The sequence below is a fragment of the Phocoena sinus genome, chromosome X (assembly GCF_008692025.1).
Source record: "Phocoena sinus isolate mPhoSin1 chromosome X, mPhoSin1.pri, whole genome shotgun sequence".
NCBI lineage: Eukaryota > Metazoa > Chordata > Mammalia > Artiodactyla > Phocoenidae > Phocoena > Phocoena sinus.
The window spans coordinates 100,100,721-100,116,616 of record NC_045784.1 but is presented as its reverse complement, the minus strand read 5'-3'; the positions used below and the strand labels follow the sequence as shown (position 1 = coordinate 100,116,616).

Below are 15,896 nucleotides of genomic sequence, written 5' to 3'. Positions count from 1 at the left end.
CAATGAGTATGTGACAGCAAAGGCCTTGGAAGTCGGAGCTAAAAGGCCCAGCCCTCACCCATGAGGAGTTCCCTGAAGTTGTGCAGTGTGGTTCTAGAAAACTGTTCTATTCCAGCTGACCGCAGCATGCTTGCCTCAGATGATCTCGTCCTTTCCCTTCACTCAAGCCTCTGTTCAACCACAGCCTCTTGGGAGGGGCCTGCCCTGAACACCTTATCCAACATGACACCCTTGGCTTTCTAGCTCTGTATTGTGCCTTCTTTTTCTCTTTAGCACTTGTCACCACCATTCCTCTACTGGAATATAAACTCTCTGCGGGCGGGACTTTTGTCTATTTCTTCAACGTTATATTCACAGCTCCTAGAACAGAGCCAGGCCCAGAATGTTTACTCTGTAAATATTTGTTGAAAGAATGAAAAGAACAATGACAGTGAGGGTAGTGGTGGCTACTTATGCCTGAAGAGTAAGGATTTAGGTGAGAACATGGGCAAGGGTCACTAGAAATTCTAGCCGGCGTCAGGAAACCAAAGGGTAGGATGAGTTGTCCAGCTGGGAAAATCAAAATATGTTGAAAGAGTTAGCTCCAATTATATGACCAGTAAAATTGGCTAGCTTTAGGGTTTTTTTTTTTTAAATAAGAAAGATGTATCTTTTTTAAAAAAGATATTTATTTGTTTTCCTTATTTTGGGGGACTGCATTGGGTCTTAGTGCGGCACGCGGGATCTTCGCTGAGGCATGTGGGATCTTTTGTTAAGGCGCACAGTCTTCTCTCTAGTTGAGGCTCGTGGGCTTAGTTGCCCTGTGGCATGTGGGATGTCGGATCTTAGTTCCCCGACCAGGGATCAAACCTGCATCCCCTGCATTGTAAGGGGGATTCTTTACCACTGGACCACCGGGGAACGCCCAGCTTTAGGTTTTAAAGTAAATGGATCTTCCCAAATTTCAACTTAAACCGTGTATCCTGGGATCTTTAGAGCTCATCCAGTCCACCTCCATCACAAGGATAGTGACACAGGGGAAATGGGAATAACTTGCCTAAGATCAAACTTGGCCCCTTAGCTGACAAGATCAAATGGAAGCCTGGAAACCTGAGTGGCCTCGCCCTGGGAGACATTTTCATGTAATATAATGGACTGGATAGTTACTAATAACTGAGTGAATATCTTTTGACTTTTATGATCATTTTGCTCGTGATCTATGTTCGAAGACCAGGGGGTCCACTGAGATATTGTTATTTATAAGAAATATAAATTTGGTCATTTAGATGACTAAAAGATATTTTTTACATATGTTTGGTCTTCCTCCACAGTTCTAAGCTCACAGCTCCTAAACCCCTTGGAATTTCCGAAGTGTCGAAAGCCTTAAAGGTGTCTTTTGCTATGTTAATGAGGTGACTTTTGGAAAGCAGTTAGGATGGGGGCTGGTTGCCAGGTGAATCAACCACATTATTAGAGGCTTGGAACTTTCAGTCCCACCCACTGACCTCTGGAAAGGGGAGAGGCCTCTGGAGGTTGAATTTTGACAATAGCCAATGATTTAACCAAGCATGCCTAAATAATGAGGCATCTCTAAAAGTCCTAAAGGACGGGGTTTGGAGAACTTCCAGGTCGGTGAACACGTGGAGATTTGGGCCTGGAGAGGGCACGGACGCACCATGACTTCTCCTATGCATCTCTTCCATTGGATGTTCATCTGTATCCTTTATCACAACCTGTAATAAACTGCTAAACGTAAGTAAGTGTTTCCTTGAGTTCTATGGGTCAAGAGCCCAAGGAGGGGCGTCGTGGGGACTTCTGATCTATAGTCAGCCGGTCAGAAGCACAGGGAATAACCTGGACTTGGGACCGGCGTCTGAAGTGTGTGTGTCTGTTGGGGGATGTGCCATCTTATGGGACTGAGCCCTTAACCTGTGAAATCGGACACTATCTCCATGTAGGTAGTATCAGATTCGAGTTAAATTGTAGGACACCCAACTGGTGGCGCAGAGAATTGCTTGATGTGGGGAAAAACCACACACTCGGTGACCGGAAGTGAAGTGTTTTGTGTGAGTATCCAAGAAGACTCACGTGTGGAAAACTGAATTTTTCGAATGCAGCAGCCTGTAAGTAACCAAAGTGTACCACAAATATTTTTTTTTTCCACAAATCTTTTTGAGAATAAAATTTCAGGAATTGTTTAGCTATATGGAAACACCTGGGAGTCTTTAAAAAATTACTAATGCCTGGGTCCCACTTCTAGAGGTACAAATTTGATTGTGATTCTAATGTGCTGACTGGGTTAAGAATCATAAACTTGGAGGTCAGGAGTGTGCATCTGGGAAGGAGACAGAATAGGGTTTAAATCCCATCGCTCTTATTTACCAGCTGCTATGATTTTGAATAATTGTTTAATTGTTCTGAGTCACAGCTTCCCTATTTGTAAAATGAAGGCAATCGACCTCACGGGAATTTTGTAGGGATTTAATGAAATAAGGTCCATAAAGCCTGTAGCATGTTGTCTGAACCACGCGAGCACTTGATTAATAATAGCTGCTATTATCATTGTTATTATTATCATGCCAAATAATAGTAATTATTATTATGCTGAATAATGAGTTCCCCCCCCCTCTGTGTTTAAAAAATGGCTACTTTAACAGTATATAACGATTAGTCAAATGGTACAATTCGAAACTATGAGACTGTCTTGATGCAGCTCTGGGCGGGGAGACCTGTATAAAATGAATGAAGACAGACTACAAAGTGGGACGGAGGTGGTTAAAACAGGCCGGCCGTGTAGTTCATCTATAGAAAGCACAGCTCTGAATTCTGTGGGAAGCAAAATTCATACATCGCTTCCCGGGCTACATTCCACACCGGTTGAAAGTGAGGCAGTGATTGATGTTCAGATCATCTCTGGGCAGAGTTGGGGCAGCTGCACAGCCAGATCCAGGCTCCAGAGAAGCAGCTGGGTACCGCTGGCCTGGGGCCCGCTCCAAGGCTGCTGGCAAGCAAAGAGCACTTTACCACTGAGAGGTAGGCAGGTTAAGGTCAGACAGAATGTGGGAGAGGAGCTTGACTAATCCCTTGTTTTCTCCCTTTTCTCTTGTCAATATTTTTGGACTAGGAAAAAGAGGACAGCAATAATAATAACAGAGAAACATTCTGCATGATAAAAAGCCATCTCTTGGCCGGCCACGACCCGAATATTCTACCCCCGGGAAGCCTGTTTTGCATTTGCAGCGAGAGGGCATTGAGGTAAATTGACCTCCTTTTTGATGTCGGTAGCTTCAGACTCAAACAAGAGCTGTGTGATTTTAGATGAGTCAGACTTTAAATTTGTGCATTTCAGCTGGAGGTAATAACCATTAATATGGAAAGATTGGCAACAAAGTCTTCTGAGTAGAAGCTGTACCATACTTATTTGTGTTTGGTAAGGGATGCATTCACCGAAATATGAGAAAGTTGGAGTTGGCTAATGGAGAGGGAAGTGACACAGGATGTCCGCAGATACCTTCATTTAGGGCATTCTTCAAAAATAGATCCTTTGTGCACATCAAATATTCTAAAAATAAATTTCAATTAACTTCTGATTGTGTTTTTAAGAATACAATGGAGCAGAATCGAATTTTGGATGAGAGAGAATATATCATCCTAGTTTAGAGAATAATTTCCATTAAAATGACTTGAAATTCATTTTGTGAATCATGCTTATTATGATATTAGACCTCTGCCTACAGAAATATTGGAAGAATATTCCTTCTTAATCGAATGGAACCAATTTTCCTAACAGCATTTCTCATAACTTTCCATAATTATTCGTCAAAATGTACAAACGTCCACACATTGCTGGCAATAAGTCTCAAATAGGATGGAAATGAGCTTACACATCTTCCATGTGGGTGATCACATATTTTTCGAATGCCTTTGTGGAACTGACACAGAAAACTTTGCGGGCCTGTTTTACCAGAGATAAGGAGGAAAGCTAATTAAGACCTTAGTCGCTTCTTTGGGGAGTATTATAAGGTACAAGAAGCTTTTAATTGGGTTTTGCTTCCCTTTTTAAAGATAATCATTTCTACCTACATGTTCAGGTGATCATTTCTTCAGTTTCTTTCAAACGAATGCTTGTTTGATCTTACTTATAAATGACACATGGCAAATAGTCTTTATGTGCCAAATAAAATAATGAAGTTGGGAGAAAGTCACAGACTTTTTTTTTTTTTTTTTAGTAAACTCTTCTAATTTGACATTCTTGTTTTTTCTTTTTTTGTACATAATTTTTTAAAAATTTATTTTATTTATTTATCTTTGGCTGTGTTGGGTCTTCGTTGCTGCGTGTGGGCTTTCTCTAGTTGCGGCGAGCAGGGGCTACTCTTTGTTGCGGTGCGCAGGCTTCTCATTGCGGTGGCTTCTCCTGTTGCAGAGCACAGGCTCTAGGCGCACGGGCCTCAGTAGTTGCGTCACTCGGGCTCAGTAGTTGTGGCGCACAGGCTTAGGTGCTCCGCGGCATGGGGGATCTTCCCAGACCAGGTATTGAACCCGTGTCCACTGCATTGGCAGGTGGATTCTTAACCACTGCGCCACCAGGGAAACCCCGTGTTCTTGGTTTATATTAAACACAACTACCAATGGCTGTATTGTCAATTGTTCCCAACATCCTATGGGACCTTTAGCCTGTCTGCTGATCTGAACATTTTCAGTTGTAAATCACTTAATGCCCCCATCCCTCTGCCTCCCCCTCCCCCTGCCTCCCACTCCCCAACTTCAGCTGCAGGATAAATATCTTCCCTTATATGGTGCTGATGGAACTTTGCAAGTTTGAGTTAATTTCAGAACATTCAGTACTGTAGCTCACTCCTGTCATTTTCCAACACCCAGAAGCATGTCTTGCGTAGGCACGATCTCTCTGCAGCCCACTCAGGAACATGAGTAATGATCTTTAAGTGAACCATATCAAGAGTGTAAGGGTTTTGGATAATTTAGACAAGAAAATTGGAACAAGTGTGCATTTCTCTAAAGAATGTCACTCTGATTTTCTGCGTAGTGGGACTACCCAATCCGTTAATGCAAAAAACCTCTCAGAGGGCTAGAAACTGTTTTTTCACCCAGCCAGGGAGGGTGCCTGCCTGCGTGCTTATGTGGTATGTGTTTGCCTGTGTGTGTGTACATAAGCATGTCTCCAGAGATTAGAATGGTAGAGCCACAGTTTCCTTTCAGACTCATGAATAAAAAATATTGGACAGAGGAGCACAGATGATGTTTTTCTCCTGTTTGTTAGCACCACAACAGATTCCTGGGGTGACAGTTCTTAGCCCCGCCAGCTACTGACTCTCTGCCAGCTTGTAATTAAAACCCTTTAGAGTGAAGGATATGTGTCCACTGACATTGATTGACACCCTACTTGGTGCCTCTGTGACAAAGGGAGGAAAATCAGGTTTGGATTTTTTTCCCCCTTTTACAATGAGTCATTCTAGAAGAAGGAATCTCAAACCCCAAAGAGAAAACCTAGTAACAGGTAGAAGATCTGGATTAGAGGGGAGAGAGAGAACCTTAGTTAGATATTTTCTAATTGCACTTCTACCTCACAGATTTAAATTTTTTCTAGCCAGAGACTAGAAGGAGTACACCCTAGCATTGGGTGACATTCTGGGGAAGGAAGCCAGTGTAGGTTTTGTGGGGCCCGTTCTGGAGGCCCTATTATATAAATGAATGGGAGAAATGGCTAGAAACCATCCCTGTTTGGGGCTGAGAACTATTACCATTTCCTACATTTACTCTCCTGTTTGTTCTTCCTAAGAACTTTAGGAAATGAGCCGTGCAATGACAGTTACCCCCATTCTATAGAGCAGAGGTCCCCAACCTTTTTGGCACCAGGGACTGGTTTCATGGAAGACAATTTTTCCACGATCGGGGTGGCGGGGGGGTGGCGGGGGGAAGCTTCAGGCGGTAATGCGAGCAATGGGGAGTGATGGGGAGCGGCCGGGAGCGACGGGGGAGTGATGGGGAGTGACGGGGAGGGGAGCGATGGGAGCGATGGGGAGCAATGGGGAGCGATGGGGAGCGATAGGGAGCGATGGGGAGATAGATGACAAGACTGAGGCTCGGGGAGTTCACTCAAAGTCACACAGCTAGCCAGTAGCTGTATCAGGGCTGCTTTTCTTTTCAGCTCGTCTGCTGGTTACATCTCTAACACAAAATAACTTGTTTGTACCTTGTTTTTTTTTTTTTTTTTTAATTTTTGACCGAGAAGGATGAGGAATTTATTTCACCTCCATTACCTCATCCTCTCTCCCCTTACTTCTTACTTCTTTATATGTATGTAGTAGGTGATTACCGTGACCATGAGGAAGTCACTTCCTTGTGCTGAGCTCCAGTTTTCTCATCTGTAAAGTGAGAGTTGAGTCACGTGCTCTTGAAGTTTCATTTCGGCCCTGACCTTTTGTGACTGAGTCAATGAGCACACTCTTTGAATCGTTTATGCAGTTTCTTGTTCGGATTGCAAGCAGAAATGTTACCGCTGTCTGAATATGAATCAGTGAAGAGTTAATGCTTAAACTTGGACCTTATGGTAGCAACCATGACTTATGTGAGGAGGAATTTTAAGGTTTCTTTGTCCACTGACCTGTATCAACACAAGCGATCCAGAAAACTACTGCTCATGCAACATTCTGACCGGACTGCCCTGTCACCAGTGATGCTAAATGATCGTGATAATCCCCGAAGGAAAAATGAAAGTCCATTTGTCCCTTCAATCCAGAATTGGCCTGACACTGAGTCCCAGAGACCTTGCACATCAAGTCTCTCTCCACTGGTAATAAATGCTGCATGTCATCTTATCAGGCCATGATTAGGCTGATGTGTCTTTTTTGCCCAGGACTATTTTAGTCATCTTCATTTTCAACCTTCAGTTTTAGGGGATGATTCAGACAGCTTGCATTGTGCCAGGACTGAGTTCACAAAGATTTGTTATCCTTCTCAGAAGCTGGATAGGGCAAAATATACTTTTGTTTACCACTTGTATGCTTGATCGAAAATAAGCAGCCATTTGGCTAATAGCCACATCACACACGGGCAGTGTGATAGGGCGGAAAAAGCACGGGTTTAGAGTTAGACTCTCTTGGATTGAAATCCCAGCTCAGCCGGTTACAAGATGTGTGACCTTGGGCAAGATTCTCAACCTCACGGAGTTATAGTTATCTCATATGTAAAATGAATATGATAACGCCGATTTTTACCAGATGTCCTAATTTACGAAGGGTTCCTGGGCAGCTACTTTATTAAGGAAGCTCAAATGTCATCATGATGGTGTTTCTATTTATACATGTGTTTCAGAGGCTGCATTTGGAAAGAAGCCCAGGGCTTATTTTATTCCTCTTTCTCTGCCTCATTGCCTAGTACAGAATCTGGGATACAGTTAACATTCAAGAATTATTAGTTAAAAAAAAAAAGAATTATTAGTTAAATGAATGACTGACTGAATGTATGAATGAGCCACAGTAATATGAACTAGATGGCAGCAAACTGGTCAATTCCAAGGGCTCAACTACTAAGTAAGTAGGCAAACCCGAGACTCACATCTACCTCTTCTGATTCCAAGACAAGTGCTTGTCTGCAGTATCTACCTTATAAATCTATAACTGTTTTGCTCCCCCCAGTGTAGGAGCTTTTGTGAGTTTCTAAAGCTTTGACAATCACTCTTTTGCTCTCTAAGTTTCTAAGGTGGGTAAGTAGGACAATCTCATTATTTGTTCATTCATTCATTCCACAGTTTTGAGTATGAGAGCAGAGATTTTGAAGAAAAGCATAGGTTGGAGGGGCTCTGTATCAGTATAGGAGTCTATAGATAATTCCAGAATAGTCCACTGTATTATTTATAACACTGAGGCATCTGCCTTTTTTTTTTTTTTTTTTTTTTTTTTTGCGGTACGCGGGCCTCTTACTGTCGTGGCCTCTCCCGTTGCGGAGCACAGGCTCCAGACGCGCAGGCTCAGCGGCCATGGCTCACGGGCCCAGCCGCTCCGCGGCATTTGGGATCTTCCCCGACCGGGGCATGAACCCGCGTCCCCTGCATCGGCAGGTGGACTCTCAACCACTGCGCCACTAGGGAAGCCCAAGGCATCTGCCTTTTATTCTTTGGTAAGTTCATTCTCACCAAAGAAAAATAACATAAATTCTCTCCCTCCAGCTTGCTTGCCAAGATCCATGTTGTTGATTAACTAAGCCCACATTTCCCGCTGGTAAGAGTAAGGAAAAGGGGTCCTCTCAGAGTACACAGGGAGAGGCCCTACTCTGGACTTCAGATTGTCTCATTTCTACTAATTATTCTCTGTCTGTTCCCCCTTAGCGTGGAAACAGGCGGGTTTCACCTACTGATCCCACTTGTATTCTGACCACTGCCAATACTGACAGACCCTGGAGCCAGGACCTCGCACTCCTTCCCATGGCCATTTGGTGAGTCAGCAATGAGGCCTAGATTAGAACCCAGAATGCCCCAGGCCTGAGCATGGGCTTGCTTAGGTGCTAAGAGTTCTGACAGCTGGGAGGAAAAAGGTTTGTTTGAAGACATTTGGTACTGGGCTTCCAGACCCTGAAGATGAAAATAATCCATCAGATGAACCAGATTTATTACAATTGAAAACAATAGTTACTTCCTCTGTCGAGTTTAGAAATACTGTATTTGGTTTCAATAACTCCTAAAACACTTTTAAAGGCTTGACTTCCAGGCTCTCCAGCCACTCTGAACTATTCTTAGCCAGTTGGGTGAATTACTGTCTAAAGAGATATTTTTTCCAGTTTCTTTTCATATTTCAAATACTTGTAGTCCTCAAACATATAAAGACCCCCTCTCCACTCCCACCCCCCTGCCACATACACACCCTATGTCCACATCACTTGTACTTTGGAGCCCCTGATCTGTCTGTCCTGGGAAGCTGGTGAATTTTGTCTGTACAAGCTTGGGTCAGGTTTACTAGGTCAGAATTTATGAGGCCGTGAAAGGACAAATGATACTTCTTGATTGGAGGCTTAGAAAGTACCTTGATTCTCAGATCTGGAAAGAACCTTTCAAGATTTCTTGGGAATAAATTCAGTGTGTCCTGATGTCTGAATGGTGCTCCTGGTTAGAGCAAAGGAATGAGAAAAAAACTTTTCAGATGAAGACAAGATGCTACCATATTTTTGTGTGCAGTGGCTAGAAACTTCTAATGCAGGAACTACATTAAAACAGGAATAAAAAAATGTTATTTTTTTATTACCTCTCTGGGGGTGGAGGGTGTCGATGGGTAGCATAGGGGTCAGCATGAGAATTATAGAGAATGTGTAGCTTGGAGTCAGAAATTTGGGTTTTTGGAGAATAGGAAACATAGCCGGGTGATTTGGGGAGCCCCATTATTATAAACTACAAAGAATCTTTTTCAATTTTAATTTATTTTTTTTTAAATTTTTTTGCCGCGCTGCACGGCATGCAGGATCTTAGTTCCCGAGCCAGGGATTGAACCCGTGCCCCCTGTAGTGGAAGCATGGAGTCTTTACCACTGAACTGCCAGGGAAGTCCTTACAAACAATCTTACTAGTAATCACTTTACATTATTGATGTGAAACTTCAACATACCTGTATAAAACACCCCAGCACAGTATCTGTCACACAATAGGAGCTCAATGAGTGGTATCTGTTATTACACTCTGACTCCAGACACTAGGTTCATTGTACTACACTGCTTAGTAAATGTTCATTGAGTGGGGCAAGGTATAGGATTAGCCAAGCTTGGATCCAAGTTTGAAATGAAATGGAATTATTCTCTGAATATCAAGGAGTGCCTTCCTTGTTCTGCCAGTTGGTAGTAGCCAAGGAAGCCAAAATCTTGTGGCACCTCCGAATCTAGACTGGCATGGTGGCACAATGCTTCTTACCAAGGTTCCTAGATATAGGTCCAGGTAAACGGTAGGTTTATAAGGCTTTTGCGGTTGTTATTACCTGTTTTGAAGCATTCCGGGTTTGGATCAATTCAGCTCCTTCATGTTTTATTCAGAGGACTGAAGAGAGCTACTACTTCTGTTTATCATTTACAAAAGAAAAATAGCTTGAATTAATGGACCTGAGCGTTGTACGTAGCCCTTGTGATTGTGAAACCTTTACTTTGTTACTTACTTTACTGTAACGAGACTGGTTTATTTTGGAATGTGCCTCAGTGGGTTGACCTCAGCTGGATAAAACCAAGTAAGAAAACCCTTCTGGGTTTTGTTTTCAAAGAAGGTTGAACTGTCAGGATTAAAGAAGACTGTGTTAGTTCCTAAAGGGACCCTGGCTTGGGAAGATGTTGAATACCTGACCTTCATGATGGTGTGGGTGTTGAAGAGAAGTACATTTATGAGTCTTTATGAGTGGCAGCGTCAAAGAGTTGCCTGGGTTATTGGGGGGCCTTAGTCTCCATACTACCGCAAGCTACATTAAATAAAAATTGACCAATGCCAAAAGAGCGTGTAATCTCAGCTTCAAATCAATATCCCTCCTCTGCCCCTTCCGACTAGAATGTTACCCCGAGCCTCTCTTTTGTAGAATTTCTAGAGTGGCCACTGGTTCTGACTCTGTGCCATGTGCATGGCATAGTGCCATGTGCTTTATATACGTTATATCTATGTTACTCATAAAACCCTACACTATGGCTTTTGTTATCTTCATTTTATGGATGAGAAAAATTGAGTCTCAGAAAAGTTCAGTGACTTGATCAGATCAAGATGGGTAAAAAGTGACAACTGGGATTTGAAACTGGATCCATCTGACTCTCAAGTACATGCTTATTCCACTGTTGCTGCACTGGTGAGGGCTGTCTAAGATGCTGGGAGGGGGATGGGGGGATGGGTGTTATAGAGGTCCTTAGAAGGCTTGAGAAAGGTCACTCACTTTGTTCTGTCCTTGAAATGACCATTATTAATTATGGGGCACTATATAGAATTCATCACCATGTACGGTCATTTTTAACTGATTTATGTTAACTGTGGGAAATAAATTAGTTTGTGTAATGGGCCCATCTTAGCATCCTGGACCACAAAGAGTAACAGATGCTCAAACCCTCTTGAATATATTATTAGTCTATGGGTGATAATTAACAAATAACTATAATGATATCACAGATGGAAGATTCTAGAACTTCAAGATCACCATGGCCATTGTTTGGTCTGTGGGGTGGAGTGTCCTTCCTAACTCAGGAATCAGTAGCCTTGGAGAGCCTCAGTTTTCAGTGACTTGAACTTTCTATCACCAAGCTGGAACATTTAATTGAAATGTGAGATGTGTATATACAATATTTTGGTTGTTTTGGACTTGAGTAATTTGTTCAAAATGGCCATCATTGGGAGTAACTTCAATGATCCTACAGAATCTAGAGACTGGTCTGGAGACTTCAGAGTTAGTAAACAAGTTCAACTGGAAAGAGAGAGGGTGTTTCAAAGCATGGCAGAAATTGCTGTCACCTCTTTCAGCCGTCTCATGGATCCTTCCGGAAAAACCTAAGGTATGTATGTCTTGAATAAAACCAACTGAGAACACAGCATCATTCCTGTTTATGGGACACAGTGCCAGGAACAAGAATCTGGGCTAGATCCTGGGGGTAGGTTGCCAATATCTTCCTTGGTGAACTAAGAAAGGAAATGAAATTAAGAGCTGTAGGAAGGTATATAGATTTCAAAGTTAGAATAGAGGTTTTGACTATAGATCAGCAATCCCCTCTGAAATTTTAATTTCCATTTATTATTTAAGTTTACAGAATTTCCTTTTTGTCTATGACTCAATTTTTTCTTGCCTCATCTGGCTTCTATTGTATTTCCCCGCTTTTTCTCTCTCACTTCTGGTACTATTGATAAAACTGGTGTGGTTTTGCTTTCAGGCCATGGCCACCTTGCTACATATCTCACATATTGCCAGTTGTTTTAGGTCTGTGAAAGATTCCCTGACACGAAGTAGTGTTTCACCTTTTGATGAAAAAGCAGCCTGGTTTGTTCTACAGATGTTTTATATGAAGAAGCTCTGCTATGTATCAACATGGTACATTTCCAAACGATTTGTCTTACCCTTTGAATACTGAGGTTTTAATGACCCCAGTGCCAGGGCCACACTCAAACAGAATTAGGGGCTTGACAAAGGAGAAATACCTGTGGTCATAGAGGCTGAAGTAGACCCACCCGCAAACTTCCCTTCCTTCTGAGTAAGGTGGATGTCATTTTTTGTGGAGGGTCGAGTTTACACCGAGAAGCTAGAGTCTTAGCTGAGCGTGGTTTGCATATTTGCAGCCATGGGAAAAACCTCTGTCCCTTCTGAATTGTATCAGCTCCGCGGTGGCAAACTTGTGGTATGTTTTTATTCTGCTCTCATCTTTCTTTCTCATCTTTCTTTCGAGTAACAGCTGCCGAGCAGAGTTCAAACTCTCCTTCAATGTGGTGACCATATTTTCCAATTGCAAGTCAGGACACATGGTCTGACAAATTCCAGTGGACTTAAACGGAGACAATGGAATGGAATATTTGAAGTCCAACCCAGGACAGAATGTATAGATAACCATTCTTAGAAAAACAAGCACGTTCACATTTTGTCAATGTGGGAGCATTTGTTACAGCTCCTATTTATGACAGAAAATGCCGTGTTTCACAGAGCTATTAAGCTCTTTTGCTCCTTTCGAGATTCTGTAGTTAGTTGTCCTTTGCTGAGCTCTCAGGTAGGATTAGACTAGTCCTGCCGATTTCGGGATGTTCATTGTTTCCGGTACGGTAGCCACTTGGTGACAGGAACCGCACATGTGTTTGCGTGAAGATAATGCTACAAAGGTGCCATATTGAATTACTCTTCGTATCACCATAAAGGTTCTGACGTGTGGCCTATGTAATCAGTATCCTTACCTACTGCTGATTCTTCATACATGAAATTTTGAGGAGGCATGTGAGTTTTAAGGGTCTCACAAACTCCTAGACTGAGAGGGAATAAATTGGCCAAAATTCATGGGAGTGTTGAAAGAGCTTTCTTATCTGCAAATGCAGGGACGGTGCTTCATTAGGAAGAAGCCATTAACATTATGGCAAAAGGACTCTTCCAGCCTCAGAACTGAGGCCACTCAGACTAGTAGGAGAGCCCAAAGCACATAAGAGGTTTAAATGCACAGTTGGAGTTTATATAAAATTTGTGAATGTGCCCTCAGAAAACAGTGTGATTATTTGAAAATCTTAGTATAGTCTGAACCCTGAACGTAAGAAACTTTCTTTTTGCTCTTTGACAAAGTAAACCCTCTCTTCTCCCTCCTAAGACCATTTCGTTCTTATTTAAAACCAGGAGTTGAAGGTCCTTGGCTCCTTCAAGGTCAGCTTGGCAGCTAAGACGACACTAGGCCTCTGTTTGTTCCCCTTTCCCAATTCTTGGGATTAGAAATTGCTCTTACACCCCTAGGTTTGTGGTTGTCACTGCACTGGCTCTGGGTGAAATTTTTCCGTTTTCTTGCACAAAGTAAGAGAGAAGGAAGAGAAAGGAAGTGTCTTTACATTTATGGATTAACTGATCAACCAGAGTGTGAGCTCATCTCCTAAGAGTGGCCACAAAAATCAGGTTGAGAGGGTCACTTTCATCGCAGAGCTCTAGCTAGAAATGGCTCTTGTAAACTCTAACTTTACCTCCTAAAATCAATCCTTTGGGACCAAGAAGGTTCTCCTATTGTCCCCAAATAGAAGTGCTACGGGATTCTACTGACAAATCCTGTAACACCTCTGATAACCCTCCAGTCTGTGACTTAGCAAGCTAAGTGTGCATGGTGTTTCTATCAGGGAAGATTTATCATTTGCCTTAGCCACTGTTCTTGGTTAAAGGCAGCACATGCTCTCAGAGCGTAGCCTGTAGGATCTGGATCCACGGTATTGTAGGTCCCTCTATCCTTTATTATCTCTGGAAGAATGTGGCTTGGAGCCCAGATTGTGAAGTACGTGAAATGAAATTCAGTGTCCTCTAATATTCCTGCTCTTTGTTCTTTGCTCTGAGTCAGTCTTTCCTTCATTCATTTAATACATATTTACTGAGGCTTCAGTATTTGTCAGGCATGGTACTAGGCATTGAGAATACAAGGGGTGAGCAACGCAGGATCACAGTTTTCACAAAGCAGCCGCATAGAGTAGCAGTTAAGAACACATTTTGCAATCAGACTGCCTGGGTATGAACCCCGGCACTGCTACTTAACAGCTGTTTGATAGTAGACAAGTCACTTTAAACTCACTATGCCCTAGTTTCTGCACGTGTAAGATGGGACTAATAATAGTACATCCCTTACAGGGTTGTTATGCGCATTAGATGAGTTCCTGGTCCATGTTAAGTATTATATGAATTTTTTTCTAAATAATATGAAGCTTACATTACTAGAATGGAGAAGATGGATAATTATAGATCATGGTAAGCAAAGGGAACAGGTTGATGAGTTCAGTATCCTGATGCTGTTCATATCTTGTCATAATATTTTTTCTGGGAGAGGATCTTATGAAGTCATTCGTACTATGAATGGAAAGGTCTTAATAATATTTCTATTTCTACAGAGGGCGAAGCTCACACTAGATATAAACCAATTGTTAAACTTATTGCCCTTTGAAATTATCTTGGAGGTCCCACCACTAGAGTCCAAGCTGGCTGCTACAGCTCCAGCAATCACATCTATTTTCCAGGCAGCAGAACGGAGGAGAACAGGGGAAAGGGTGTGCCCTCTCTCTCTTAAGGAGACTTCCCAGAGGTGCCAGGTAACATTTTGCTTACATCTCATTCTCTTGAACTTAGATGCATGGCTCCACCTAGCTGCAAGGGAGGCTAGGCAGGTAGTATTTTCTGTGTTGAATGTGCTCAGCTGAAAAGTTGAGGTTCTCTTTACTAAGAAGGGGAGAAGGGCTACTGGGAAGCAACTAACAGTCTTTGCCACAGTGGCAATCCAGTTCTGTAAGTTCATACCTGAATTTGTGGCTTTTCATTTTCTCACTTTGAGACTATCACTAAGACTCCTCTTTTTCTCATTAGGTGTAACTAGGTTGGATTTTTGGCTCAGTTGAGATGAAAATCTGACATTTATTGAACACTTACTCTATGCCAAGCACTACATGATAATGCTATGAGGTAGGCTCTATCATTGTCCCCATTTTCTGGGTGAGGACATTGAGGAACAGAGAGGCTCAATAATGTGCTGTGTAGTGGCAGAGCCAGGATTCAAATGCAAATTGTTAGACGCCAGAACCTGTTTATTATTAACACAGTGTCGCTTGATTTGCTTAGAGTTGGGGAGAGGGAATCAGAAAAAGTAGGAAGGAGGGAGAGAGAGGTACTGTAAAAGCAGCATTTCTTTTGTGTGAAATGTTTAGAAGCTTCATATTCATAACTTATGGAACATGTGTATAGCCTAATGTTTTGAACCTTTTATCTGATTTGATACAAATACATTTTTGACTGAACCAGTTGGTTTGCCATTCAAGGACCTTCACAATCTGGACTGAACTTTTCACATCTACCTCAGCTCAGAGCACAGAGTGTGACGCAATGGAAAGAAGTTTTAGAAATTGGCAAATCTGGGTTTGTTCCCCACTTCTACCACTCTCAGCTGCGTGGCTTTGGGCAATTTACCTACCTCTTTGTATGTGAGTTTTATTTTTCTTTAAAACAGGAATGATAACAGCTACTTTTCAAAGGCAGTTGCAGAGAATACATGAGACAATGTGGGTGAGACTGCTAGCATTTAAATGAATGTTATTTTCTCCCATCTTCTTGTTTTTCTATCTCCCCCCACCCCGCTTTCTCCCCTTTCCAGTGTGCACTAGTCAGACTGGTTAGTTTCTTTTCTTTAAGTATAATCTACTCTTTCAAACCTCTGTGCCTTTGATTTCGCCATTGCCTCTTCCTGAAATGCCCCATTCTCTTC

General features: G+C 42.4%; 1 long non-coding RNA gene across 1 annotated transcript; it reads left to right on the top strand.

Moving 5' to 3' along the window:
- The first annotated feature begins 1,916 nt into the window (after window positions 1-1,916).
- On the top strand, window positions 1,917-8,424 carry LOC116748014. The gene is made up of 3 exons (XR_004348158.1): window positions 1,917-2,102; window positions 3,104-3,234; window positions 8,324-8,424. It is a non-coding gene; the product is annotated as an uncharacterized LOC116748014 (long non-coding RNA).
- The last annotated feature ends 7,472 nt before the right edge of the window (window positions 8,425-15,896 follow it).